We start from the raw sequence: 20092 nt of genomic DNA, 5'->3' as shown, positions 1-20092 counted from the left end.
AGTCAGTGAGATCACCTCTTTTCCAGGGACAACTTGCAAGTATTCCCTGAATTGTAGCAAACTGATCAGTATTAGCTGGTTAGTAAAGTGATTGCAAATAACTGCCAGCTTATCCAATCCCATAAACCAAAGATACAAGAATGTTTCAGTCAATGGCCCAATGGGCAGTGAAAAAGGAGAGGGGTGACCTTTGGGGTCTATGTACAAAGCCTTGGAGAGAGATAAAGTGGACGGAGATAAAGTACTAGCCAATCAGCTTCTAATTGAAATGTTACAAGCTGCGTTAGAAAAATTACAGCTATGAGCTGATTGGTTGGTACTTTATCTCAGTCTAATTTATCTATCTGCAAGGATTAGGACATAGACCCCTTAGTCTGTTGATTGAAAGCTTGCGAGCAGGGCCTTCCTACCTCTATGGTTCAGGCAGGGCCGGATGTAGACCTTGTGGCGCCCAAGGTGAAAAAATAGGGGTGTGGCTTCATGGAGAAGGGGTGTGGTCAGTTATGCCCCCTGTAGCTGTGCCCTCAGTAGTTGTGCCCCCAGTACTGTGCCCCCTGTAGCTGTGCCCAGTGTTTTGTTCATATGTTTGTAAATCCAGTCATCAGGACACAGAGACATGTGAGTTCACTGCTGTGCTGTGTTTATTCCATCACCAACTCCAGGCACACTGCACACTGGACCACCCACTTCCCAGCATCCCCCTGGTCCCAGGGACCATCACTTAAGATTCAGGCTTACACATTAGTAAGGGAGTGTCTACAAATATTAAGCATTCTAATACAATAACATCACATCCTCTTTTCTTTAAAGATAAGCCCTGTACGCTTCAATGCAACAATTAACAACGTCATATTAAGAAGATCATCTAACACGTTTCAATGAGTCTCTCAGGTCTGCGTATTTCCCTTTTGGGTATTTCATACACAGTCTGTGTTTCATCGACCATGTTGGACCTTTCTAGAATCGTGGTTTGTTCACCATTATCAGGATCATCATACATGTCAGATGAAGGGTATTCTTCAGTCATGTTGTCTTCATTATGGTTAGGTTGAGATCTTAAATCCACCCGATTTCTTCTTACTTCTGTTCCATGCTCTGTACATATAGTATAAGATCTTGGTGCTACTTGTGCTTGCACAATACCTTTCTGCACCCAAATACCTTTCTCATGATCTCTGAGACGGACTTGGTCACCCGATTTTAGATCATATAAGCTTTTTGCTCGCCTGTCATGGAACAGTTTCTGTTTCGCCTGTTGATGTTCCTTACTCAGTCTGACCAACTCTGAGTTATGTGTATTAAGCAGTTCATCATGTATCAGGAGATTTGCTCTAATCCTCCTTCCCGTCAGCATTTGTGCAGGAGAAAGTCCATTCTGTAAAGGTGTACTGTGGTAGATTTAAAGACTTTTGTAGAAATCTTCTTTACCTTCTTGAGCTTTTTTCATGAGACTCTTTACAATTTTTACTGAACTTTCCACCAACCCATTTGAGCGTGGATAGTGGGGACTTGACGTAGTATGGACAAATTCCCACTCATCAGCAAATTGTCTAAATTCAGCACTGGAAAACTGAGGACCATTGTCAGTGAACACTTCCATAGGAACACCATGCCTTGCAAAGACTGACTTCATGCAATTGATTACGGCTTTACTAGTAGTTGTATGTAGTGTCTTCACCTCAGGGTAGTTATAGTAATAATCAGTCACGACAATGTACGTTTTCCCATTACAATCAAACAAATCTGCGCCAACTTTCTGGTACGGTTTCTCTGGCACTGCGTGAGGACTCAGTGGCTCGACTTGTTGTTTCGGTCTATACGTAAGACATAATTCACATGTAGCTGTAGTCTGTGCTATGTCTTGGTTCATTCTTGGCCAATACATAACTTCACGCGCTCTCCGCTTACATTTTTCTTCTCCTAAGTGGCCTTCATGTATCTTGCACAGCATAGTTTTTCTTAGTCGTGCAGGTATGACAAACCTATTGCCTTTGTAAATAATACCATCGACAACTGTAAGGTCACTGCGGTACATCCAATAATCATAGATAGACAGCGGGCACGCATGTTTTTCTGCTGGCCAACCTTTCACAATGATATCTTTCAACACTTTCATTGTGTCATCTGTCTCAGTTTCTTTCCTAATCTGTTCTTGTCTTGCAAGAGACACTGGTAGAGAAGCTACGATCAAATTAACATAGGCTTCTATCTCTTCATCCATCAGACTTTTGGAACCTTCACTTTTGTCCTCAGCACGAGAAAGTGTATCAGCAATGTACATGTATTTGCCAGGACAGTACAGCAAGTGTACATCATATTTCTGTAGTCTGATAAGCATTAGTTGAATTCTCATGGGACAGTCATGTAATGATTTAGTCATGATAGCTACCAATGGCTTGTGGTCAGTTTCCACTGTAAATGTTTGACCATACACAAACTGATGAAATCGCTCACATGCATATGTGATCGCTAGAAGTTCTTTTTCTATCTGAGCATACCTTGTTTCAGCACTTGTCAGTGCTCTTGATGCATAGATTACTGGTTGCCATGTATCCTCATATTCTTGTAACAGCACTGAGCCTAGGCCAAAGTGCGAAGCATCTGCTGAAATTCTTATTCTTTTCGCAGGATCAAAGAATTTTAGCACTGGTTGCTCTGTAATGATCTGTTTCAAGTTTTGACATGTGACCACATCCACTCGTTATCTTTGTCCAACAACCATCTAAGAGAGACTGTTCGTTCAGAGAGTTGAGAAATAAACTTTCCTAAGTAAGTAATCATTCCTAGGAATCTTCCGACGTCGTCTTTGTTGTTAGGACGTTCCATGTTCACTATGGCTGATATTTTCCTTGTGTCTGGTTTTACACCTTGATCCGAGAGTCGCCCATAAAGGTAAGTGTATTCACGCCAAATTCACATTTGTCCTTGTTTAGCTTTAGATTTACTTTCTTGACAAGTTCCATTACTTGTCTCAATCTAGAATCCTGTTCTTCCTTTGCAGATCCCCAGACAATAATGTCATCCATCATTGTTTCAACACCTGGAATATGTTAAAAAATCACGTGTATCTTTTTGTGATATACTTCTGGAGCAGACAATATTCCATATGGTAGTCGAAGAAATCTGTATCGACCTTCTGGTGTATTAAATGTACAAAACTTTGAGCTGGCCTCATCTAGCTTCATTTGCCAGAATCCTGAAGATGCCTCCAATTTACTGAACCATTTTGCTCCCTCAAATTGCAACATGATTTCATCTCTGGTTGGTAGTTTGAAATGTACTCATTTAATAGCTTTGTTTAAATCTCTGGGGTCTAGACATATTCTGAGTTCTCCATTTTTCTTTTCAACAATTACTAAGGAGCTTACCCATTCAGTAGGCTCATCAACTTTCTGTATCACACCCAAGGCTTCCATGCGATTTAACTCTTGTCTCAGTTTTTCTCTCAGCGCAAACGGCACTTTTCTCCAGGGGTGTATCACTGAACTTGCGTGTCTATATTTATTTTATGCTCTCCAGGCAAACAACCTAGACCTTCAAACAAGTCTCTGTATTCTGTAAACATCGATTTGCAGTCATCTTCTACTTGTGATGTCACCATAAAAACTCTTTAGCAAGCTTAGTTTCACACAGGAACTTAATCCTAGAATCGGTTGCACATTTTTTTCCACAATTAGTAGAGATGTTTTAAACTGTTGTCTCTTATATTTCAGTGTCACTAAGCATGTACCTTTCACAGGAATTTCCTCCCCAGTGTACCCTGTTACTTTCACTTTGGCTGGATGAATTTTAGGTTTTACTCTAAAAGACTTATAGTCTTGAAACAATATTAAATTCACCTGCGCGCCAGTATCAAGCTTAAAGGGAATGACAATCTTGTTCACAGTTAAAGGGACAATCCATTCTTTCTTATCTGCACTGCAAAGTTCAATGCAATCCACAAAGAATTCCTCTGTTTGTTTAATAGCATGCACTTGGTTTCACTTTTCATTTTACAGCATTTGGCAAAGTGATTAAGTCTACCACATTTCATGCAGGTTTTACCATAAGCAGGGCACATTTTAGGATTGTGAGCATTTCCACATCTACTACACATATCCTTGTTAGACTGTGGCTTAGACTGCTTCATTCTTGAGAATGGAGGTTTGCTTGGCTCTGTTTTCTACACCACATGTACGTGCTCTACATCAGCTTCCTTGTGTAACTTTTTGGCTTGAAATCTAGTTATTTCTGCAGATCTGCACATAGTCACTGCCTTTTCTAGAGTTATGTCTTGCTCTCTCAGCAGTCTCTCTCTGAGTCCATTATCAGGTATTCCACAGACAATACGATCTCTAGTCAGTGAATCCTTTAAATCACCAAACTCACAGGTTTTACTGAGTGATTGCAGCTCTGTAACATACTGATCAAATCCATCTACAGACTTCTGATCTCATGTGAAAAACTTATATCTTTCATATGTCACATTTTTCCTTGGCACAAAGTAATCTTCAAACTTTTGCATTATAGAAGATAGCACCATGTTCTGCCCCTCAGCAAACTGAAAACTATTATAAATGTCCAGCACATCCTCTCCTATCACATGGAGTAAAATGGATGCCTTAGTTTTGTCAGCCTCTGTATCAGCTCCACATGCAGCAAGATTTATATTAAACCTTTGCTTAAATCTTTTCCAGTTTTCAGACAAGTTACCAGACATCAGCATGCCGGTCGGAGGAGCTAGTTTATCCATGGTTACTCACTGTTTGAAGAGAGGAGCATACGACAGGCTTTGCAGACACTGAGTATCATAGCCTTACAGACTTCAAGATTCTTTCACACTCTGAGAGCACTAGCAGTCCAAGTTAAACTTCTTCTGACACCATGTTTTGTTCATATGTTTGTAAATCCAGTCATCAGGACACACAGACATGTGAGTTCACTGCTGTGCTGTGTTTATTCCATCACCAACTCCAGGCACACACACACACACACACACACACACACTGGACCACCCACTTCCCAGCATCCCCCTGGTCCCAGGGACCATCACTGAAGATTCAGGCTTACACATTAGTAAGGGAGTGTCTACAAATATTAAGCATTCTAATACACTAACATCACACCCAGTGTAGTATTGCCCAAGTGCTGTGCCCCCTGTAGAGTTGTGCCCCCAGTACTGTGCCCCCTAGTTGCGCCGCTTACAAAAAAAAATATTACTCACCATCCCTGCTCCTGCTTCCTGACCGCTGCTGCCCTCTGTCTCCGGCCGCTGGCGCCGCTCCTCGGATCTATGGGAGAGACATCATGACGTCTCTCATATTGCACCGCATAGACACTAAAGGTCAATTATGACCCCTAATGTCTATGTGCTGCTCCCATAATGCAGTGCGGTGCGCAATGACTTCATTGCGCACCACAGAGCACCGCATCTACACAGCACTGGGCGGCACCAGTAGCGGATCTTGCCATGGCGGCGGTGCCCCGTGCAAAAATCCAGCTTGCCCGTAGCAAGATCCGCTACTGGGTTCAGGGTTCAATTTATCATAGGGTAAGAGCCTTACTGCAAGCCAAAATGGTGTATTCTCTGGTGACTGAGCCTCATTTCTGTTTTTTTGCCCAATAAAGTAAGAGTTTTGCATGGAGGAACATATTTATCTAGTACTTTTGTATCCTTTTTTTTTTACTTTTTTTTTTTTTTTTATTTGAAAGATTTTATTTTATTTTGTAGCAGTGGAACTGAAAGCCTAAGCAGAGTCATTAGTTTTACACATATGCTGAGCCACTATCAATCAAGCAAATGTCACAATAAAAATTAAACATGATCATGCTCAAATGTATCATGCCATAAACAAAGGAGATTTCTGAGTTGTTGATTCTCATCAGGCTGGAAAAGGTTACAAACCCACCTCCTTTAGTTTTATTATATTCGTTATATATTATACAAATAATCAAAACAGGACAACAGAGACTTAAGGTCCATACACACTTGACGATCCACACGTTGTTAACGACCGTCGTTAACGACTTCCCTTGAACTTCCCCTGAACAGCTGAGCAAACGACATGAGCATACACACTACCAACGACCAAAGACCATTCATCGTTGAAGCATCCAAGCTGAACAGTTTATTAAAATAATGAGCTGGGAACATGGCTGGTGAAAAGTGGCTTGGTCGTTGGTCGTTCACACCATACACATTCAACGACGTCTCTGGTCGGTAACGACCATAGTGGAAATTGAACATACATGCTCCACAGATAAGCGAGGGTCGTTAACGTCCCGCGGGGCCGCGCATCGGTGGTCGTCGGATGCATACACACTTGCCGATATAATGAGCGACGTCGTTGATGAGGGCTGAAATGAACGACGTCGCTCATTTTATCGTCAAGTGTGTATGGGCCTTTACAGTTGAAGACAATATCAGACAACTACGGGGTAAATAAACATAATTACATAAGCAGATGACACTAAAAGAAGCATCAGGGTGGCAGAAAACTGTGGGATTTGGTGCCTTGAAGATGGTTTAAGTAAGAAATGGGTAAGCACATGAAGAAAAAGGGCCCTATTTGTGAGAGCTTACTTTCTAAACAGGAGTGGAAGACAGACAGGTGTGACACAGATGGCGTAGACCAAGAGCGTGAATCAGAGCGTTAGGATGAGATTTGGCTGGGTTTGGTGAAGTGCATCTTGAGAGCCCGTTTGAGGTTTTGTAGAGAGGTGGAGAGTCTGAGGGGGAGAGGTAGTAATTTCCAGAAAAAGGGAGCAGCACGTGCAAAGTCTTGGAGGTAGGAGTGGGAGGAAGTAATCGGTTGGGGAAGTAATCAGTTGGCAGGAGAGGCGGCGTGCACTAGCAGAGCGAAGAGGACAGATGGGAGTGTAAAGGGAGTTAAGGTCAGAGATGTAAATGGGAGAGGAGTTGGGTGAGGGCTTTGTAGGCAAGTTTGAGAAACTTGAATTGGATTCTGAAAGGGAAGGGAAGCCAGTGAAGGGCTTGTAGGAGATGGGAAGTGGACGTAGTTCGTTTGGTGAGGAAGATGAGCCGGCCAACAGTACTGGGGATAGATTGGAGCAGAGAGAGTCATTTGTCAGGGATGCCAGTCAGGAGGAGATTACAATAGTCCAGTTTGGAGATAACCAGTGAGTGGATGAGGGTCTTAGTAGCATCCTGGGTGAGAGAGGATCTTTTTCATAGTAAAATTTGCAGATTATGCTACAATAATGACTAGTGGGGACCAAGAGAGTAATGGGGAAGAGGGGAAGCAACTTGTTAAGTGTGTGTGTGTGTGTGTGTGTGGGGGGGGGGGGGGGGAGGTAGTGATAGGTTTTAGGAGATATACAGTTGGAAAACTGCCCCAAAGAGGGTGTTTTTGAATAGTTCGGAGGTACAGTAAGAGATGATCAGTGGATTTAAGTTTTTAGGAGTTCATTTCACCGATGATTTCATGTGATCTTCTCATATTTTAGTTGTAGTTGGGAAGGCTCTGCAATGACTTTTCTTTTTAAGAAGACTACGGGCAGCAAGTTTACAGAGACTTTTATTGCTGAGTAAATGAGAACCTCCTAACTTGGAACTACTAGTCAGTATCTGCCAATGTTGGAGGACATATTTGCTAGGAGGATCTTAGTTAATACTAATTAGAACATTGCTGATCTGAGTGCTGGTCCAAGTCATGTCTTCCTTGATGTCCTCAAAGAAACTTTATTGGTGTCTTAGATTCCGTGCTAGCAGGTTGCAAAATAGTTTCATTCCGTCTGTAATTCTTAGCTTCAATGTGTAATATTTGTTGTACTCAGTGGCGCAAGTAGAATTTTTTTCTTACAGGTCCTCTGTGCATGTGCCGAAAAATGGACATGGCCACCATACACAGAAACTTTTCTTTGCACTCTGTGGGGATACACTGTGACTTGCTCTGCGGTGCAGCTAAGTGTGGTAGTAATCACTAACATACCCCCCCACCAACACCCCCACCCAGCCCCCCAGTAATGATCTCAGATAAATCCAGGTCTATTTGCAAAATATATCAATTGATGGGGTCAGCATCATGGTACGGCGGCCAATTTCTCAACGGTACACCGTACCGGAGCTTACCACCACAGTTGCAGCACTGGTTGTACTGTATTTTAATTATTTAAACTGGAGCTGTGAGATTGCATTGTAATTTCAATTTATTTTTTAAATGTTAAAGAGAAAATAAATTAATTAAATTGAATAAAAAATAAAAAAAATCAACTCATTTCCACTTACCACTTACTTCCGTGAGTTTTTCTTCCTACTCATGCTTTTGGAGTTCATAGAATTACCTTGAAAGGAGTATGTAACCTTCCATATTGGCTATATCTGTAAGAAGCTGGAAGGTTTTGGCAGCATTAGTGCTAAACAGGGATTTTCCGAGCTTGGCTGCTAGCACAGCATTCCTCATTTTGTATCACATTGCTTGTACATTACAGAACTGCTTTCAGAATAGACCCAGGGCTTAAATGACAGATCTGTGCAACCTGTCCTGTGTTACAAGAAACTGGGCCATGTTTTCTAATCCACGGCTAATATTTTCCATCTGTAAAACACTAAACTAAGACCAGAGGATATATTTCAGGAATATTCTACCTGACATAGAGGCAGCAAATACAACACTACACCATACTTGCCTACTTTTGAAAAAGCATTTCCGGGAGATGTGAAAGTAACACGTATTAGCAGAGCCGGCCCTAGGCATAGGTAAACTAGGCAAATGCCTAGGGCATTTGGAATGCCTAGGGACACAAGCAGCTTCTGCTGATTAAAATGATACGCAGCATGCCTATATTATGTGTGCGACTGCGATTGTATCTGCATACAAAATGCTACGTTACAGTGTATTCCTGGAAATCACTGTATCATAGCATTTTGTATGCAGATACAACCACAGTCACACACAGCATATAGGCATGCCACATATAATTTTAATCAGCAGAAGCTGCTTGTGCATCCTAGTCACATAGCAATGCAAATAAGATGCATTTAAAGCAAAAAAAAGGCCCCCAACATTAGCAGAGCTGGTTGGGAGCTGCCAGCTGACACGCCAGGGAATTTGCTGATTCATGGCGTATTGAGGCAAGATGTATGAGGACACATATATATTCAAGCAGAGGCAGAGGTCACAGTGCTCGCGGCTGTGTGCGGGTGGGTTGACTAGTGTTCGGCATATGTGTAAGGGGCATTTTGTGTGTAATGTGTATAAATGCATTGATAATGTGCGGCATATGTGTAAGGGGCACTATGTGTGTCATTATGAGAATAAGGGCATTAATAATGTGTGGCATATGTGTAAGGGGCATTATGTGTGTCATGTATATAAGGGCATTAATAATGTGCGGCATATGTGTAAGGGACATTGTGTGTATAAGGGCATTAATAAAGGTTGGCAAATGTGTAAGGGGCATTATGTTTATAAGGATATTAATAATGTGTGTCATATGTGTAAGGGGCATTACTGTGTGGTATTAGGTGTATAAAGGCATTACTAATGTGTGGCATTATGTGTATTAGGTGCTCTACTGTTTGGCGTAACATATAGAAAGGGCACTACTGTGTGGTCTAATGTGAATAAAGAGCAATATGGTGTGGTGTAATGTGAATAAGGGGCAATTCAGTGTGATGTAATGTGAATAAGGGGCACCACTGTGAGGAGTAATGCACATAAGGTAAAGTGGTACTACTGTGTGATGTAACATGAATAAGGAACACTATCGCATGGTATAATGTTAATAAAGTTGCACTACTGAGTGGTGTCATTTGAATTGTGTGGCCATGCCCCTTCCCATCAAGAACACTTCCCTTTTGTGCGCACTGTTCCTATTTAAAATATAGGAGGTAGGATCACCAAAATGAGGACTGCTATGGGTAAGGGGTGATGGTGCAGGGTCAGAGGTGGAAATTGCAGCGGTGCTGCCCCGGAAGAGCAGGCAAATCTCTCGATTTTTGGAGTCTTCCCTGCCCAGCCACCCACTTAGCGAGTAAAGTGGGCGGTCCGGCCAGTCTTGCTGAATCACATCATCATAGCAACGCCCCCCTGCAGTATAATGCCGGTAATAGTGGCATTACACAGCGGGGGCATGTCTTCCATGATGCGATCCATTAACCACGCCCCATGTCCGCCTCCACCATGCCCCGTTCCACCTCTGACCCGCCCCATCTGTACGTCACATCACTTCCCCACCCCCTTCTGAGCCGACCTGGCTGCTCTCTCACGGAGAGAGCAGCAATAAAGTCGCCAACTATGCCCCAAAGTTAGTAAGATCTACTTGTTTGAAGAAAAGACTCTTATGTTTTGCAGAATTTGTTTGTTTATTGTGCTTTACAAGAGGTTCCATATACTGTAAGTAGCCACGAGAAACGTTATTTAAAATGCATGTAGCCATAGGGATCATTGTGTCTTATAACCATTACCAATGCAGGGAAATGACACTGATGTTCCCATTTGAATTTATTTTTCCCCCACAAGAATGTAACAGCTGCATAATTGGGTTAAGGTGCAATCAGGGAGATTGCTGGACTATTCAGGGAGTCAGGGAGATTGCTTCTATTTCAGGGAGTCTCCTGCAGAATGAGGGAGCGTAGGCAAGTATGCACCAGCAATTTGAACAAGAAAATAATAGATTATACATTCTTAACTTGGGAAACGGAGGGGGGGGGGAAATACGATAAAAAAATAAACAACAAAGTTAAGCACCAGAAATGGTTTAATAAACTTTAATAGTGTCCGCCGGATTCTCTTGTGATTTACATACACCATAAAACTGCCACTGTACGTAAAAATAAAATTGTAAAATATGTACAGTAGAGAGAATTTGTAAACTCTGTTTAACTGCAATGGTTTAAATTGACCATCACAGCTAGCTTCACATACTAAAGGGCCCTACTCACTGCGCGATAGTAATGAAAGATATGAACGATCTCGTTCATTAATGAATGAGACACCGTTCATATCTTTCAGTGTGGAGGCACCAGTGATGAACGATGCGCGTCCCCGCGCTCGTTCATCACTGGTGCCCTGTCGCTTGTGGATGCAGGCCAATATGGACGATCTCGTCCATATTTGCCTGCACTTCTATGGAGCCGAAGAAACTTCACTCCCCCGTCACTGCCCCGCCGCCGGGTCGCCCAACGGCCGTATCCGCCGCCGGGCAGCTCGGCGGCGAATCGCGCTGTGTGTAGGGCCCATTAGAACTAGCTTATAGCCGCGGCTTTGCCTTTGTAATTAATGCAGTTTGCAACATTATTGTAAAGTCTCCCTGTATACAATATTTGTTGTTTCGGCTCTATTGCTTTGAGTGCAAATATAAAGATCTCTGCTTGTACTGACAGGCTACATAAATCTGACTATGCAAAGAAGCATCCAGTTCTCGGGTCCACCCGTACTATACATAGTCTGACCTTGCGACTTGTTAATTGTTATAGCAACGCAGATGTTTACTTGGAGCTGAAGCAGGGCCGGATCTAGGGGGGGGGCGAAGGGGGCGACCGCCCCCCCTAACACAGTCATAGCCACGCCCACTTTTGAGCAGACGAGAGCTCTCCTGGGAGAGCATGAGGCAGAACGATGTGCTGCAGCTTATACCACAGCAGCACAGAGGAGCCAGGAGAGCAAGGGTTACAGAGCATTTGCCCCTCACTTGCTGGTGTGTGGGTACTAGGGCTAATAAATACAATTACCCCATAGCACAGTCACATCACATGTACATAAAACAATCACAAAGCTCTATCTCAGTCTCACTCAAAAAGTTCAGTCAGAATTGAGAGAGGAGTTAGGATTGCAGATGGGAGGAGTTGGGACTGTAGAAGGAGGAGTCAAGATTAAACAGTAAACCGCCCCCCCTAAAGAAAAGTCTAGATCCGTCCCTGAGCTGAAGTCTCTTAAACTGGAAAGAAAAGTTATTGGTATTTAGAGGAATCAGTGGTGTAGCTAGGTGTCTTGGTGCCCTGAGCAAGGGTATGTTTCGGCGCCCCCTCTCCTGTGCTGAATTGGGTGCATGTTAGATTTGAAATTAAAAAAATATTTAAAAAATCCTAAAATGGTGACAGGGCAGGTTCTAGACCTGGTGGAGCTCGGGGTAAAAGCCTCCTTTGGGCACCCCCATGGTTAAAATAGGGACAGTGTGCGCCACAGGGTTGCAACAAAAATATAGAGGTGTGGCTTCATGGGGAGGGCGTGGCCACAGAATAGTACCAATTCACATTACACCGCACAGTATTGTCCATTATTCACATTAAACCACAGTAGTATCCGTTATTCACATTACAACACACAGTAGTACCCCTTATACACTTTATGCCACACAGTAGAGCCCCTTATACACGTTACGCCACAGTAGAGTCATTTATACACATTATGCCACTTTAGAGCCATGTATACATGTTACTCTGCAGTTTCTAATGCAGAGAGAGGTGCTGCAGCAGCTGGGCCAGAGAGGGGTGCTGCAACAGCCGGGGCAGAAAGAGGTGCTGCTGCAGGCACAGAGAGTTGTGTAGCAGGACAGAAATCTGCTGCACAGCTACAAGCAGACAGTGAGACATATAAAGAGGGCGGCAGAGCTCCGGCATGTGTTGGCTGTCAGTATCGGCAGTGCGCCCTCTAACCCTTCTGGCGCTTGGAGCTCGCGCTCCACCAGAGCCACCCTCGCTACACCCCTGAGAGGAATTTGAGGAATAAATACATTTCCGCCATTACCGCTTACTGAAACTATAGTGGCCTCTATAACGTTTTCATTGATGAGATTTAACTTTCAGTCTTGTCCCATTGCACAATTTAGGTAGAGTCAAATTTCTTGGCACACCCACATTTAAGGTTATAAAATGTATGGGTAATCCCGATGCTGGTAGATTATTTAGGACATATAGGGCTAGATGCACCATCGCTTGGAAAGGGATCAAATGGAGAGTGAAAAATACCAGACAATCAGCTCCTAACTGCCATGTCACAGGCTGTGTTTAAAAAATGACAGTTAGGAGCTGATTGACTGGTACTTTATAACTCTCCATTTTGTCACTTTCCAAGCGATGATGCATCTGGCCCACCTACTTTTAAAGTCTCCTCTCTGGGAAAAGTCTGGTGAGGAGACTGCTGGCCACTTTGGAGAATGGGGCTGGGCTGTCACATCGCTAGGCCCTGCCCCTGCTGCGGCAAAATGTCATGATTTGCGTGTTCATGGGTAGGAAGCTGGTCTAAATGATGTGATTTTGCATCATTTAGCCCTGACCCCTCCATACGGAGATGCAAATCCCAAGTAGGATCTCCACATCGTTGTCTCTTCAAGATTTTGCCCGTGCTGCACCCCTTCAGTGGAAAGCGCTCCTGCGCTCCATTAGACTCTTCCCGACCTTACAAAGCTTCAAGCGGGCACTGAAACCCCACATATTCATCAAAGCGTACCCCTCCGATGCATAACCTAGTCCTGAGACTGCTCCTCCATCCCCCTGCCTCATGCCTTGAACATCTCTGCTTCGCTTACATACTGCCATCAGGCTACCTCCTGCTTGCTTGCACCTCATGTCATCTGTCTGTCGCCCCATCCCACTAGATTGTTAGCTCTTCAGAGCAGGACCCTCTTTCCTCTTGTTGTCAAAGCCCTCTTCTCAGCACATTCCACTCACAGCTCTGTCCTACTCAGCGACCATCTTTACCCGCTTTTTCTCCTGCTGGTGAAGCCTCACCTCTATCCAGGGACGGACTGGGGACTCCGTCCGGCCCTAGCATTCGTGTGTGCGCACGTGCCGAAGTCGTGCACGAGAAAGGGGACGCGCGCGCCATGTAAAAGACGTGCAGACACTGCAAATGGGGGCGTGTCGCGAGTCAGGGGGTGTGGACTCGCGGCACGCCCCCATATTGCTTAGCAACGAGGCATACGTTGCAGCGGCTGCGGCAGCTGGGGACAAACTAGAGAGCTGGGAGCTGCGCTGAGTGCAGCCTTCCCGGCTCTCTGTGGACCGGATCGGCCCACCAGACCATCGGCCCTTCTGGCATGTGCCAGATGGCCAGTCCGGCCCTGTCTCTATCTATGGCCGCCAGCCCCAAGTAGGCTGATGATTAGTCCCTCGCTACTTACATCTAAGCTGTATTATGTATTGAGAATTGTGCTGCTCTTTGTTACCTGTACTCTATTTCTGTTATTTATTTACTGTAATGCTAAGTTTTGTCTCCCTGTACTGTCCTTTGTACGGCGCTGCGAAACACATGTGGCGCCTTATAAATAAAATGTAATAATAATAATAGAAAGTGGGTGGTATGCAGGAGATCTGGGTGCGGGGACTACCCAAAAAATGAGTTTCCCGCAACTTGAGGGAGAGTAGGATATTATGATTTAGGAACTCAGAAGAATAGTGCACTGTATCGTCTACATTCATGACAGTGTTTATACAATTGTAAACTCTCATCTCCCCTGGAAACCTCTCCAATATATAACTGCTAATACAGTAAACTTGATCATTCTTGGGTGCAAAGATCACATGTTCACATAACCATGAGTTACTATCTCTGGCACATTTTATGGATGGCTTCTCTTAATCACGCTGGGCGCATCCCCTATCGAATTATGAGCTTAGATGTCCCATATGTTATAGATGTATTGGTTGTAGCTGTTAATTATTTTGTGTGCTGCATGTTGTCTATAATACTGTCTTCATCATGTCTGTGTTGAGATATGGTTATAACGTGCATGTTTGTATTCTGTAGGATCCGTGTACACTGCAGTTACCATGGTAATGGGCACTGAGTGATTACGTCATGTGGAAGCGCCGACGGACCTGGTGGGTGCCTGTGTTCCGGAAGCGTGGTGATGGTGATAATTGTACACACTGGGTATTTAGGTAAGCTCATGTTTTACTATGTTTTGACCTGATTAAAATGGATGATTAAATTTCATTGAAACGTTGTCTTCAATTCGGACATAACCGCTATTGTGTTCCCGTCGTTTGGCGTGCCGCACCTCCTGTTGTTTGGTATATATATATATATAAACAGAAAACCCAGCACTCTCCTAAGCAGCTTCATTCACCTTAATGCTTTAATGTTACATCTAAATAAACAATGGGTCATCTTGGTGTCCACACCGCACAGGTCAGCAAAGAGCTCCAGGAATCTGTCCCACTACCTCCCGTCCTACCCCCTACCCTCTCCCACTCTCTCCCTTATCCGTCTCTACAGAGCTGTGCTGGGCTGCAGTGTTTATAAGGAGTCTGCTGCCGGAGAGCATCAGCTGCAGTCTTTGCCTGTGCAGGGGAGGAATAGTGGGTGATCACACTGATCATGCTTCTCCCACTCTCCCTAGATTTGATCCTTTCTTAGTGGTTTTCATGGCGGCACCCCATTCATCAATATATTGTTATATTACATAAAGGGGCGTGGTCTCGCGGGCCGCGATTAGGCCACGCCCCCAAAAGAGCCCGTGCTTGCTCTAGCACACTCTGACAAGTCTTCTCTTGGACCTCTTCTCCCATCCCCTTCCCACTATTCCGATGCTGTCTGCAGCAATATTGACGCTGGCATCATAATGGTGATGATCCCAACAGAGGTGAGGTAATTATTATACCTTGCCCCCCTACCCCTTGCCCTCTGGTACCGCAACCTAACCCTATCCCTCCCCCCTTAGTGCTTAAACCTACCACCCCCCCAGTAGTGCCTAATACCCCCTCCATGCAGCCTAACCTCCCAGGTAGGACCCAAACTTAACTTATCCCGCCTCCACAGCCTTACCCTAACTACCACCACTAGTGCCCCTGCTGCCCAGCTTTTTGATCGTCAACAAGCATCAACCTGGCATATTGTGCAGTGTAAAAGCACCCAGTTGAAATCCCCTACCTGGGGGGTTAGGCGGCTTATTTTAGAATAAAAGCAGTGTTAGTTAAACTGATTATTCTACATTACTGTCTTGAAACGTTTTTTTCTGTACAAATCTAAGGTTACTCTGCTGTCTTTAACTTCTCAACTAAATTTAAGACTGTTGCCTAATAAGCGACTCTACTGTGGTGCAACATGTATAAGGGACTAACGGACGCTACTGTGCGGTGCAATGTGAGTAACTGACACTACTGTGATGTGTAATGTGAGTAACGGACACTACTGTGCGGTGCAATGTGAGTAACGGACACTACTGTGATGTGTAGTGTGACTAACGGACGGTACTGTGCAGTGCAATGTGAGTAACGGACACTACTGTGATGTGTAATGTGAGTAACGGACGCTACTGTGCAGTGCAATGTGAGTAACGGACACTACTGTGATGTGTAATGTGACTAACGGACGCTACTGTGCAGTGCAATGTGAGTAACGGACACAACTGTGATGTGTAATGTGACTAACGGACGCTACTGTGCAGTGCAATGTGAGTAACGGACACTACTGTGATGTGTAATGTGACTAACGGACGCTACTGTGCGGTGCAATGTGAGTAACGGACACTACTGTGATGTGTAATGTGAGTAACGGACGCTACTGTGCGGTGCAATGTGAGTAACGGGCACTACTGTGATGTGTAATGTGACTAACAGACGCTACTGTGCAGTGCAATGTGAGTAACGGACACTACTGTGATGTGTAATGTGACTAACGGACGCTACTGTGCAGTGCATGTGAGTAACGGACACTACTGTGATGTGTAATGTGACTAACGGACGCTACTGTGCGGTGCAATGTGAGTAACGGACACTACTGTGCGGTGCAATGTGAGTAACGGACACTACTGTGCGGTACAATGTGAGTAACGGACACTACTGTGCAGAGCAATGTGAGTAACGGACACTACTGTGATGTGTAATGTGACTAACGGACGCTACTGTGTGGTGCAATGTGAGTAACGGACACTACTGTGATGTGTAATGTGACTAACGGACGCTACTGTGCAGTGCAATGTGAGTAACTGACACTACTGTGATGTGTAATGTGAGTAACGGACACTACTGTGCGGTGCAATGTGAGTAACGGACACTACTGTGCGGTGCAATGTGAGTAACGGACACTACTGTGCGGTGCAATGTGAGTAACAGACACTACTGTGCGGTGCAATGTGAGTAACGGACACTACTGTGCAGTGCAATGTGAGTAACGGACACTACTGTGATGTGTAATGTGACTAACGGACGCTACTGTGCAGTGCAATGTGAGTAACGGACATTACTGTGATGTGTAATGTGACTAACGGACACTACTGTGTGGTGCAACGTGAGTAACGGACATTACTGTGATGTGTAATGTGACTAACGGACGCTACTGTGCAGTGCAATGTGAGTAACGGACACTATTGTGCGGTGCAATGTGAGTAACGGACACTACTGTGAGGTGTAATGTGGCTAACGGACACTACTGTGCGGTGTAATGTGAGTAACGGACAGTACTGTGCGGTGCAATGTGAGTAACGGACACTACTGTGCAGTGCAATGTGAGTAACGGACACTACTGTGCGGTGCAATGTGAGTAACGGACACTACTGTGATGTGTAATGTGAGTAACAGACACTACTGTGAGGTGTAATGCGAATAGTGGATGCTACTGTACAGCGTAATGCGAATAATGGCTGCTACTGTATGGTGTAATGCGAATAATGGATGCTACTGTGCGGTGTAATGTGAGTAACGGATGTTACCGTGTGGTATAATCTGAGTAACGGATGCTGCCTTGCGGTGTAATGTAAGTAACGGATGCTACTGTGCGGTGTAATGTGAGTAACGGATGCTACTGTGAGGTGTAATGCGAATAGTGGATGCTACTGTACAGCGTAATGCGAATAATGGCTGCTACTGTATGGTGTAATGCGAATAATGGATGCTGCCGTGCGGTGTAATGTGAGTAACGGATGCTACTGTGCTGTGTAATGTGAGTAACGGATGCTACCGTGCGGTGTAATGTGAGTAACGGATGCTACTGTGAGGTGTAATGCGAATAGTGGACGCTACTGTACAGCGTAATGCGAATAATGGCTGCTACTGTATGGTGTAATGCGAATAATGGATGCTACTGTGCGGTATTCATTAAGGTGAATGAAGCTGCTTAGGAGAGTGCTGGGTTTTCTGTTTGGTATATTTGAGTTCGGTGGTCACAGCCCACCGCACCCCAACCCCTGGGAATGGCGAGTGCAGTGGTTCCTCGTGTTTGTTTGTATAACGGGGTTAATTTTTAATTGGCCCATTTGTGACCATATCTCTCTCTCATGCACCCCTGAGCTCATTTACCTTTAACCTGGATCAGCTGCTATGTAGGTGTGTTGGTGACTGTCTCACTTTGAAAGCCAGTAGTCTGTTGGCAGGTGAGCTGTAAACCAGGTAAGTAGAGATGAGCGGGTTCGGTTTCTCTGAATCCGAACCCGCCAGAACTTCATGTTTTTTTTCACGGGTCCGAGCGACTCGGATCTTCCCGCCTTGCTCGGTTAACCCGAGTGCGCCCGAACGTCATCATGACGCTGTCGGATTCTCGCGAGGCTCGGATTCTATCGCGAGACTCGGATTCTATATAAGGAGCCGCGCGTCGCCGCCATTTTCACACGTGCATTGAGATTGATAGGGAGAGGACGTGGCTGGCGTCCTCTCCGTTTAGAATTAGAATAGATTAGAGAGACACTTGATTTACTAATTTTGGGGAGCATTAGGAGTACTCAGTAGTGTACAGTGCAGAGTTTTGCTGATAGTGACCAGTGACCACCACTTTTATTTATAATCCGTTCTCTGCCTGAAAAAAGCGATACACAGCACACAGTGACTCAGTCACATACCATATCTGTGTGCACTGCTCAGGCTCAGGCCAGTGTGCTGCATCATCTATATATATTATATATCTGTCTGACTGCTCAGCTCACACAGCTTATAATTGTGGGGGAGACTGGGGAGCACTACTGCAGTGCCAGTTATAGGTTATAGCAGGAGCCAGGAGTACATAATATTATATTAAAATTAAACAGTGCACACTTTTGCTGCAGGAGTGCCACTGCCAGTGTGACTAGTGACCAGTGACCTGACCACCAGTATATAATATTAGTAGTATACTATCTCTTTATCAACCAGTCTATATTAGCAGCAGACACAGTACAGTGCGGTAGTTCACGGCTGTGGCTACCTCTGTGTCGGCACTCGGCAGCCCGTCCATAATTGTATATACCACCTAACCGTGGTTTTTTTTTCTTTCTTTATACATACATACTAGTTACGAGTATACTATCTCTTTATCAACCAGTCTATATATTAGCAGCAGACACAGTACAGTGCGGTAGTTCGCGGCTGTGGCTACCTCTGTGTCGGCACTCGGCAGCCCGTCCATAATTGTATATACCACCTAACCGTGGTTTTTTTTTCTTTCTTTATACATACATACTAGTTACGAGTATACTATCTCTTTATCAACCAGTCTATATATTAGCAGCAGACACAGTACAGTGCGGTAGTTCACGGCTGTGGCTACCTCTGTGTCGGCACTCGGCAGCCCGTCCATAATTGTATATACCACCTAACCGTGGTTTTTTTTTCTTTCTTTATACATACATACTAGTTACGAGTATACTATCTCTTTATCAACCAGTCTATATATTAGCAGCAGACACAGTACAGTGCGGTAGTTCACGGCTGTGGCTACCTCTGTGTCGGCACTCGGCAGCCCGTCCATAATTGTATATACCACCTAACCGTGGTTTTTTTTTCTTTCTTTATACATACATACTAGTTACGAGTATACTATCTCTTTATCAACCAGTCTATATATTAGCAGCAGACACAGTACAGTGCGGTAGTTCACGGCTGTGGCTACCTCTGTGTCGGCACTCGGCAGCCCGTCCATAATTGTATATACCACCTAACCGTGGTTTTTTTTTCTTTCTTTATACATACATACTAGTTACGAGTATACTATCTCTTTATCAACCAGTCTATATATTAGCAGCAGACACAGTACAGTGCGGTAGTTCACGGCTGTGGCTACCTCTGTGTCGGCACTCGGCAGCCCGTCCATAATTGTATATACCACCTAACCGTGGTTTTTTTTTCTTTCTTTATACATACATACTAGTTACGAGTATACTATCTCTTTATCAACCAGTCTATATATTAGCAGCAGACACAGTACAGTGCGGTAGTTCACGGCTGTGGCTACCTCTGTGT

General features: G+C 44.4%; 1 long non-coding RNA gene across 3 annotated transcripts in view; it reads left to right on the top strand.

The window, feature by feature from the left end:
* The window catches only part of LOC134969892 (uncharacterized), a 79954-nt gene that overhangs the window by 25603 nt on the left and 34259 nt on the right, over nucleotides 1-20092 (top strand). For all 3 annotated transcript variants that reach the window (XR_010189553.1, XR_010189555.1, XR_010189554.1), the window contains exon 2: nucleotides 14691-14824. This is a non-coding gene — a long non-coding RNA (uncharacterized LOC134969892). The remainder of the gene's footprint in view (nucleotides 1-14690; nucleotides 14825-20092) is intronic.

The sequence above is a fragment of the Pseudophryne corroboree genome, chromosome 11 (assembly GCF_028390025.1).
Source record: "Pseudophryne corroboree isolate aPseCor3 chromosome 11, aPseCor3.hap2, whole genome shotgun sequence".
Lineage (NCBI taxonomy): Eukaryota > Metazoa > Chordata > Amphibia > Anura > Myobatrachidae > Pseudophryne > Pseudophryne corroboree.
Note: the sequence above shows the minus strand (reverse complement) of the source record. Positions and strands in the feature narration are given on the sequence as shown.